The sequence below is a fragment of the Sinocyclocheilus anshuiensis genome, unplaced genomic scaffold (genome assembly GCF_001515605.1).
Source record: "Sinocyclocheilus anshuiensis isolate Anshui unplaced genomic scaffold, SAMN03320099.WGS_v1.1 scaffold273, whole genome shotgun sequence".
Classification (NCBI taxonomy): Eukaryota; Metazoa; Chordata; class Actinopteri; order Cypriniformes; family Cyprinidae; genus Sinocyclocheilus; species Sinocyclocheilus anshuiensis.
The window spans coordinates 1,195,173-1,206,047 of NW_015540857.1; the positions used below are offsets into that span (position 1 = coordinate 1,195,173).

A 10,875-nucleotide genomic window follows, 5' to 3' on the forward strand; every position below is an offset into this window, starting at 1 on the left:
ATATGTATAAATATGTGTAAAATAGCATAACTTATATATATATATATATATATATATATATATATATATAGTATTGTATTTCAGTCTGGCGAGTAAACAAAAAAATATACTAGCCAATGGCGATTCAATTGCCAAGGTGTCCGTAGAGGGTTGTATGAATATAGCCATTACTAATATGGCAGTAAATATTTATTTACTTTTATATTTATTGTTTATGAATATAGCCATTGCTGATATGGCAATGAATATTTATTTCTTCATTTAATTAATTTTTTCTTTGTTTGTTTGTCACGAATACAGCCTTTGGTGAAATAGCAATGAACATTTATTTATTTATTTGTTTACTTACTGTTTGTCAACTTACTTACTAATTTGTTAACTTACTTTATTTGTTCAGCATTTATTTATTCATATAATTGTTAATCATGAATATAGCCTTTGGTAATCTGGCAATACATTTTTTTTTTTTTGTATATATTAACTGCTTGTCACGAACATAGCCTTTGGTAACAAAGGAATGAATATGTATTTGTTTGTTTATTTATTGATATAATTACTGTTAGTTATGAATATAGCCTTTGGTGATATGACCATGAATATTTATCTGTTTGTTTTGTTTGTTAATTGTTTGTTTATCATGAATATAGCCTTCTGGCAATGAATAATTGCTTGATTTGTTTGTTTGTTTTTCTCTGGCTCAACCTGACTGATTTGAACTGTGCTTTATGAATATTTTCACAATGTCCAGTAATTAAAGTCTGCCAGCAGAACAGTGGAGGTCATAGGTCAGAGGTGAGAGTTGAGGAGTGAGGGCTGGGAAAAGAGACCGGTTCACTGTGAGAATGACTACGAATCTCATACAGTGACACGGCCCCGTCTCCTAGCGCTCCAATCACAAACCCTGCAGGAAGTGCCCACTCAGACAGGAAGTGCGCGTGTTTGTACCTGTCTGCTGCGGTGGCAGTGTCTGACTCTGGGGGGCGCTGTAGTGTACCGGCGTCATGGCTCTGTAGTGTTGGTTGGAGTGCGAATACTGTCCCGGAGCGCAGTAACACGCCGACACCTGCAGAAACACACACACACACACACACGTTATCCTGAACCCTCGCGTCTGCGGTCACATGACGCGGGTAACGTACACATGCGTGTGTCTGTACCTGCTGCATGGGCTGCTGGATGTATGCGTGCGGCTGCAGGAGCGCTGGATTGATGGCTGGGGGATGGGGGTAGGCATGGCCGCTCATGGGCTGTCCCGCCGATGGAAGCATGTAGCCGGTGGGTGGAGGGTTCTGGAGCACCAGGGATTGTGGGTAGAGGCCCGTGTGGGGGTCCGGAGCGTCACCCGAATGCTGCCGGACGAGATTCATCTGACTGAACTGGGCACTTAAACCGTCCTGCTGTTGCTGTTTAAACACACAAGACAACAGCTCAGGTTAGTTTAAAAGAATGAAGCCAAGCGTCAAGCTAACTACTAACTAAAGATTTAAAAAATATATTATTTTGTGAAATTCAAAATAATTATTTTTAACAATTCAAAAAAAAAAAAATGTATTAAATTGATCAAAAGTGAAAGTAAAGACTTTTACATTGTTATATATATATATATATATATATATATATATATATAATAATAATAAAAATAATAAAAATATTTTATAATTTACACTATTGTAAATGTGATTTTTAATACATTTTAAATGTATTTAAATGTATTTATTTTTAAAAAAGAAAGAAATTTCATATATATATTGAAACTAACTCAGCTATGTAGGAAATCATTAACTTATGCACACATGTACATTTTTTACTAACTTATTTTTTAATACTACTTCAACACTAAAAATTATTTACTCAAGGCCTTTTTTCCCAAATATAAATGAAATAATTAAAAAACTACGGTTAAAGTAGAATTGGGTCATTTTTACAATCAATCAATCTCTCTCATTTGAAGCCCAAGAGTATTTCATTTTATTATAAAAATGTATCAAAAATATTTGATAGGAAAAACTACTAAATATTTTATAATCTACATTATTTTACATGTGATTTTAATACATTAATTTACTATTTTAATACATTTTAAATGTATTTAAATGTATTTATTTTTAAAAAAGAAAGAAATTTCATATATATATTGAAACTAACTCAGCTATGTAGGAAATCATTAACTTATGCACACATGTACATTTTTTACTAACTTATTTTTTAATACTACTTCAACACTAAAAATTATTTACTCAAGGCCTTTTTTCCCAAATATAAATGAAATAATTAAAAAACTACGGTTAAAGTAGAATTGGGTCATTTTTACAATCAATCAATCTCTCTCATTTGAAGCCCAAGAGTCCGTCTTCATCTGATTATGCAACAAAAGGAGATATTTTTGAAGTGGCTTTCAACAACTAAAGCAGGGCGTCACATTGAGGAAAAACCAGCACAGATCAAAGTCCGGCCCAGCATCCACCAGCACCAGAGACCCTGCCTGGCGCCACAACCGCCACACGTCGTTTTATTAAAAAAGTAACAACATCTGCTGCCATTAATTATTGATGTGGTCTGAATTTGTTAATGAGGGTGTTATATTTGGTAGAAACGGGTCACACAGTAAGAAGTGACCCAATTCAGTCATGAGCCCCTCCACCGGGTATAACCAACTCCCACGGGGCTCGTTTGGAAACTTCCGAGAGATTAATCAATAAAACTGACAGAAATAAACTGCACTTTCTTTGGTTTCCTGCGACACACTGAGATCACAAACTGAATGGCAACAGAATATGGAAAATATTTTTTTTTTTTTTAAATGACTAAGGAGAAGAATAAGGGGCAAGGCAAAAGAGAAAAAATAAAGACTGGGAAAATGAGAATAGTAAAAAAGACGAAAACAAAGAAAACAAAAACTAAATATTAAAGAGGCCATATGGTACAATTTTGTAATCATATTTATTTGTATCATATACCGAATGTAACCTAAAAATATCTATAAAAAAAAGTAAAACAAAATTAATATATTTTTTTTAAATGGCTAGTATATATATATATATATGTATTGTATATTGAAATGAACAAAAAAATCTAACAAAATAAATAAATAAATAAAACAAATATAATAATAAATAAAATTATAAATGAAATATGAATAACATTTTTTTTTTAAGTTTAATAGTTGTGAATATTCTAGCATGTACATATTGTATATTAAACTTTTTTCCCGAAAGAACAAAAAAAAATCGAACAAAATAAATAAATAAAACAAATATAATAATAAATAGAATTATAAATGAAATATTAATAAAAATATATATTTTTTAAGTTTAATAGTTGTGAATATTCTAGTATGTACATATTGTATATTAAACTTTTTCCCGAAAGAACAAAAATATCTAACAAAATAAATAAATAAAACAAATATAATAATAAATAAAATTATGAATGAAATATGAATAAAAAATTTTTTTTAAGTTTAATAGTTGTGAATATTCTAGTATGTACATATTGTATATTAAACTTTTTCCCGAAAGAACAAAAATATCTAACAAAATAAATAAATAAAACAAATATAATAATAAATAGAATTATAAATGAAATATTAATAAAAATATATATTTTTTAAGTTTAATAGTTGTGAATATTCTAGCATGTACATATTGTATATTAAACTTTTTTCCCGAAAGAACAAAAAAAAATCGAACAAAATAAATAAATAAAACAAATATAATAATAAATAGAATTATAAATGAAATATTAATAAAAATATATATTTTTTAAGTTTAATAGTTGTGAATATTCTAGCATGTACATATTGTATATTAAACTTTTTTCCCGAAAGAACAAAAAAAAATCGAACAAAATAAATAAATAAAACAAATATAATAATAAATAGAATTATAAATGAAATATTAATAAAAATATATATTTTTTAAGTTGTGAATATTCTAGTATGTACATATTGTATATTAAACTTTTTCCCCCGAAAGAACAAGAAAATATAAAAAATAAAACAAGAATAAAATTATAAATAAAATATAAATACATTTTTAAAAAGTTTAAAAGTTGTGAATATTACGGTATGTATGTATCATATATTGAACTTATTTCAAAAGAACAAGAAAAATAAAATCATAATGAATAAAATTATAAATAAAAAGTAAAATTAAAACTTTAAGAACAGTGAATATTATGGTACGTATGTATCTTACATTGAACTTTTAATTCAAAAGAACAAGTACATTCTAAACAACTAAATAAATAAATAAATGTTTAAGAGTTGTAAATATAATGGTATGCATGCATCACAATATTGGAGTTATTTGAAAAGACAAAGAAAAAAATGTGCAATGATGAATGAAATGATTATTGTTAAACTTTTATTATAATCAAATTGTTATTCAAATTATTGATGTTAAAATTATGTTATAAGCGCAGGAAAGGTGCTGTATAAATTAAACATTTTCCGAGTTGTGAATATTATGGTATGTATGTATCGTAGACTGAACTTATTTCAAAAGAACAAGAAAAAGTCTTTCCATGGTATGGCCTCTTTAATGAATCGAGGGAACAAGAGAGAAGAGACGTTTACAGAAGGACCGGCGTTATGATGGAGAGATAGTGAAGGAGGAGAGAAGTACCACAGTGTACTGTTGAGTGAAAGCACCAGGCAGAAGAGGAGGACAAGAGACCGCAGCAAACTGCACAGGCTGAGCAGACGACTGCAGAGGAGAGAGAAGAGAAACACAATGAGAACCCGGCAGAGAAACACATATTAACCACTGAAGACAACTAACCATTTCACTAGCGCCATACGTAAAAATGTAGGCGGAAAAAACTAAACTAAACTTACAAATATTTTTGTGTTATGACAGATAATCGATATGATGACCAACACTGCAAATGTATACAATATAAACAGCAAAGGATAAATGAGAATAACGAATTCACATTTTTTTGTGTTATCGTATTTTTAAGCATAACTGTTGAAACGGAGCGATACTGACAGCCATCAGGTATACTGTTATAGCCAATAACCAATATGATAACTAATATTTTAAATATTGCTTTGACTGTAGCTATTCAAAGATGATTAAATTCTAAAAATTAAATATCATGAATCATAAAAGAAAAGGTTAACTGTAAATTAATGTAAAAAAATATATATTGTTTGTAAAAATCGGACAAATTCAATTTAATTAAAAATAAGAAAAACTAAACTAAATAAAAGAAACTAATTCTTTGAAAACAAAAATGAAAAAAAAATTAGGTAAATTGAATAAAATTATGATAAAAATATATAGATATAAATATAGATACAGATAGAAAATAAAATACTGTATTATAATATATTTTTAAATATAAAAAATAAAAAGCAATTTGATTAAATTTAATACATTTAAATATAAACATGTTAAAAATAAGATAAATTCATCTAAAAAAGAAAAACTTAACAAAATTAAATAAAACAATTATTTAATATAAAAATGAAAAAAAATTAGATAAACACATTACAAATAATAAGATATATTCAGCTAAATTAAAAAATGACAACTAATAAATATAATAATTAATTTAAAAAATAAAAAAGTAACTAAACTAAATACATTACATATTAAAAATAAGACAAATTCGACTAAAAACATTTTATTCATTTTAATTATTTGATTTTTATTTAATATAAAATACTTGAAAACACATTAAACACAAGACGACACAATTAAAATGTATTAAAATTTAATTACACTAAAAATGAAACTAAATGATTCAAATGTAAAAATATTAAAGAAATAAAAAGAGAGCAAGTTAAAACATTGTGTAAAAATTCAAAAAAAAATAAAAAAAGTAAACTAAAATAATGAAAATAATTATTTAAATATAAAAACTCCCAAATAATAAGAAAAGTGAAACATTTTTGAAAAAAGCATTAGTTTTTCCTGACCTGTGCTAGAAGGTGATTGGCTGGCTGAGGTTGAGGGGGAGGGGGAGGAGGCAGAGGCGGAGGAGGGGGCGGGAGTAGAGTCATGGGCTGCTGGCCCCGCCCCTGCTGTGATGTCATAGTGGGGTTGTAGATCACTGGACTGCCATCGGGGTTAACAAAAGGCTGACCTGTACAAGACAAAAACCAAACAAACAGTCAGAAAACCGAATCAGCATTGAACTCGATTTCATTTGCTCAACAATGAATTAGTACGAAAAGTTAGTTTCGCGAATAAAAACTGACGCAGCGTAACCTCCATCCTTTGAGGTAAGAGTCGGTCAGATGATACCAACCTGTCTGTGTATTGAGCAGCACGCTGTCCAGAGGAACGATGTAGAAGCTAGCGTTAGTATTAATGTTAGCGCTAGTAGTCGTGCTCTGAGACGCCGGGGCCGGTAGAGGGGCCACGGTGAAGCCCCGACCGGGCTGGGGCAGAACGGGCTCGGGGAGCGGCAGCTGAGCCGGCCGAGAGAGCGACCCGGAAGAGGAACCTACGCTACTAGAAGAGTCTGAACCTGAAGGAGGGCGAAGAACGAAAGAGCTTTTACTGGCATATACAAGGTATGGAGGATGAATGAAGAGGGGTTGATGGGCGGGGCCAAAACTAAATGACAGGAAATGATGTCATAAGGAAGGAAAAAGAACCATGCAGGGTAGTTCAGCCCAAAAAAAGACGAATCCAATGATGGTTCTTCTAGATATTCTTTTCAATAATCAGAATTAGTAAATGATCAACTAGTTTTATTATTAATTTGATTAAATCTTTATTACTTTTCAATTAATAAATACTAATACTTTTATTTATTTAAACCCATTGCTTTTTTTATTAATATTAATATTTAGTTTATTTGTTATTTATTAATTTGTAAACTATTGTTATTTTTCTTATTTTTTATGGATTTATTCAGAATATCGCTGAAAACTACTTCAAATCTTATTGATCGGACTGAAAAGTATTTCTAAAAAAAATTGTATTTAAAATAATCCAATTAAAAATAAAATGTAACAAAATATTGATATGCCTGTTAACCAAATAAAGTACTTTTTATTAGTAATTAAATTAAAAATGATATATAATAAAAATATATTAAATAATAATAAATTACACATTTTTTTTTGTTTGTTAGTAAATAATAATAATAATAAATTAACTAAATAAGTTACTAATTAAATTTTATTTAAAAGTAAATAATAAAATAAAATTAATTCACAATTTCTTATCTGATGTTTATATTTTGAAGCAACAAAAAAATCCTGATGAAACCACTGAATAACAACATAACAGAATTATTAAACTAATTATTTATTAATTCGTTTTATTATTAATGTTATTATTAATTAGTAATATTTCATTAATAATTTATATTAATAACTGTTTTATTTACTATTTATTAATTCATATTTTTACAAAGTCTGATTAGACTGAAAGGCATTTCTTAAAACGAATCTTATTTAAAATAATCTGATTAAAAATAAAATTGAACAAAATATTGATATGAAATAATCAAAATAAAATAATAAAATAAAATGAAAAGTTACTAATTTAAAAAAATAGTTTTTTAAATAATACATACATTATTTCTTATCTGTTTATATCTTAAAGCAACCAAAAAATAAAAAAAATAATCCTGATGAAACCACTGGATATCAACATAACACCATTTGCAATCATTTGGAGGGCTGTTCAAATGTAACTGGGCAGGAGGAACGATCCAGCGGTTGCTGAACCGAAGAGGAGCGTCATTAAATATTAAAAATGATAAATATATATTGGTGTCGACTCCTTGAGCTTCTAAATGCCAGAGCATAAATAACCAATGAAGCTGGAGAGCAGACAGCGCTGAATATCAATGTGTTCTCTTAGATGTTCCTCGATGGACATGAAATGGGTGAAAAGAGGGCAAAGAGATGCTTCCCGCCACACACATGCACATTCTCAATGCACGACTGCTTAAAGCAAGAACAAGAAATGATGGAAAGAAAAAAAAAAAGGTCTTCAAAAGAACAAAATGATGAGCATAGCAAAGCAGGACTGGGATGGTGAAAGTCAAAAACACACTTGGTGGTATCTGGCCACTTAAGACAAACTAGAAAAGATCTCAAAAAATATCTTAATTACTTCTAAAATAGCTGTATTTTTGGATTTAAGGCTCATGTTGGAATTACCCGCAAATTTCTAAACAGTCAAAACAGTTTACATCACTGTCGAATTTGGAAGTTGGAAACTTTTTGCTTTATAAACAATGACAGTAATTCCAACATGAACTGCAGTCTGTAAAAATTATATTAGCTTTATTTAAAAACCACAGACATGTAGGGATGCACGATATATCGGGGACTATAACCAGTATGGACGAATATTAAAATGTTTTATTTAAAATTTTAACTTTAAACCATCTGATTAGGCTGAAAATTACTTTAAATAAACGTATAAATGGCAGAATTTAAATGGACTGGATACTGGAGCTCTAGCGCGAACATTCATTTTTAAATCAACACTATTTACAGAACACTATTTTAAAATCAAGGCAAAACTACTATTTGCGAACTATTTGATTCTGTAATGTAACATTCAAAGCGAAACAATATTCAGTGTAAGAAATATTACTTTAGGGAGTTAATTTTATACATCAAGATTTAAACTTGATGGTGAATAGGGTTTCAATATGACTGGAAGTTGAAGGGGAGGGGCTTAAACATAAGGCCTTGATGATGTCAGCATAAATGCAAAGTTGTTTTTTCTTTTTTGGAAAAAAAAAAGTACTTTAACCATTATACAATCTCAAAATGGTCAAATATTAAAATATATTTGTGTGACAGGAAGTTGAAGGGGAGGGGCTTAAAAATAGGGCCTTGATGATGTCAGCAGAAACGTATGTTATTTCAGAGTCAAAAACAATTATTATGTCACTGAAAGATTATCAAGACAAACTTTTTTCTTTTGAGTAACTAAAGAGGAATATTATATAGAAGCCCGTTTCCACCACTGAATAGAAAAATAAAAAAGGAAATTGTGACTTTTTATCTCAATTCTATTTATCACAATTCTTTTTTTCTCAGAATTGTGATACAAACTCGCAATTCTGACTTTTATTCCCAGAACTGCGAGATATAAACTCATAATAAAGTCAGAATTACAATTGCGAGTTTATATCATGCAATTCTGACTTTATTTCTCAGAATTAAGTTTATTTCTCGCAATTCTGACTTTATAAGACGCAATTGTGAGTTAAGTCAGAATTGAGAGATATAAACTCGCTGAGAACAGTCTTCTCCCCCCCGTCAAAACTGGACTTTATAACTCGCATTTGCGAGTTTATATCTCACAATTCTGAGAAAAAAAAAGTCATTTGCGAGAAAAAAGTCTTTAAAGACTTTAATTCTCACAATTTTGAGTTTATATCTCGCAATTCTGACTTAATTTCTTAGAACTATGAGAAATAAAATTCTCAAAATGGCCAAATATTAATGTTTGATAAATTTCAATATGACAGAAAGTTGAATGGGCGGGGCTTAAACATAGGGCCTTGATGATGTCAGCAGAAACAGAAATTCGTTTCAGAGGCAGGAACAATTATTCTATTTTAATGAAAGATTTTGCAATTACTTTAAGAACGATTAAGGAAGCAAACTGGCTTCATTTCGATTTCATGTTGACGCAGAAAACAGGATCGATTTATAATCTAAAACACATCCATCGCTGGTGCCACTCAAAATCTGTTTATCGTGCATCTCTACGAAGTCTCCAGGTGAAGGAGGGCGAGTTATTTACTGGTTTTGGACAGTTTCCCGGTGCTCCTGCTGCTAGCTGTACTGTCTCCTCGGATCAGCAGGCTGATGCCGCTGAAGCTGTTGGCTTTGGTCATGGCGGGCTTCAGGTTCCTGTGGGAGCTGTCTGAATCCGTGGTGCTCCCGGGCCGAGGGTCCGAATACTTCAGCTCGTTCTCGGAGCTGCTCTGATGACTGTTTCCCGAGTGCCCGTCTCTCAATCTCACACACACACACTTGATCTTCCTGACTGCTGTATTGCGCCAATTATTACACATATTACATTTATTTGTTGGTTGTTGGATTATTTCAAGGAGAATTTATAAGTACGAAATTGTTTAGCTTAGTGAATGTTAGCATATATTTCTCACCCTGCCGTCATCCTGGTCCAGGCTGGAGTTATCTCTCTTTAAGATGTAGCGCTTTTGGAAATCATCTGTTTTATCATCTTTTATGTGTTCAGAAAACTTCTGATCTGGTCTGTAAGTGAATAAACAGTGTTACATTAAAAAGTGTTGTAGTCTGTGACAACCAAGGTTAGTTGACATCCACACGTACATTCTAGTATTGCTGGTTTTGTTGATAACGACTGATTTCCCGGTCTGATCGACATTATGGTCCAGCCCAAAATACGCCGCCACCCTGTGAAGCAGCATCCTGTGGTATGACGTCATCGGGGGGAACTTCCTCTTCTGACTTCTGTGACAAGAATAAATAAATCAAAATGTAGAGTTACCTACATTAATATGTTCATTTAAATATGATTATATAATATAAATATATTTATATATTATAAAGGTGCATTATAAACCAAAGGTTTTTTTCAGTGGCTGAAATCTAAAACGCAGTGTGTAAAGATAAATTTAATGCAAACATAAAATAACAGTTTTTAAATCATTAAAATGATTTTCATATTTTACATAAAATTCTTATTTATTTATGTTTTTAAAATAACCAGCCTGGCTAATATATCAAGCCAAAACTGATGTGCATGAAACAACATAAAAAACAATCAAACAATAAAATGTACAAATCACAGGCTAATGTGTGTTTAAGAAATCTAAATTATTTACCTACATAAAAACTAATTTAAAGATGATAATATAATAAAAATATTTATTAAAAAAATAATTAAAAAAAAA

General features: G+C 30.0%; 1 pseudogene; it reads right to left on the reverse strand.

Moving 5' to 3' along the window:
- Positions 1-10,875, reverse strand: part of LOC107687880 (R3H domain-containing protein 1-like) — a 44,584-nt pseudogene that overhangs the window by 9,909 nt on the left and 23,800 nt on the right.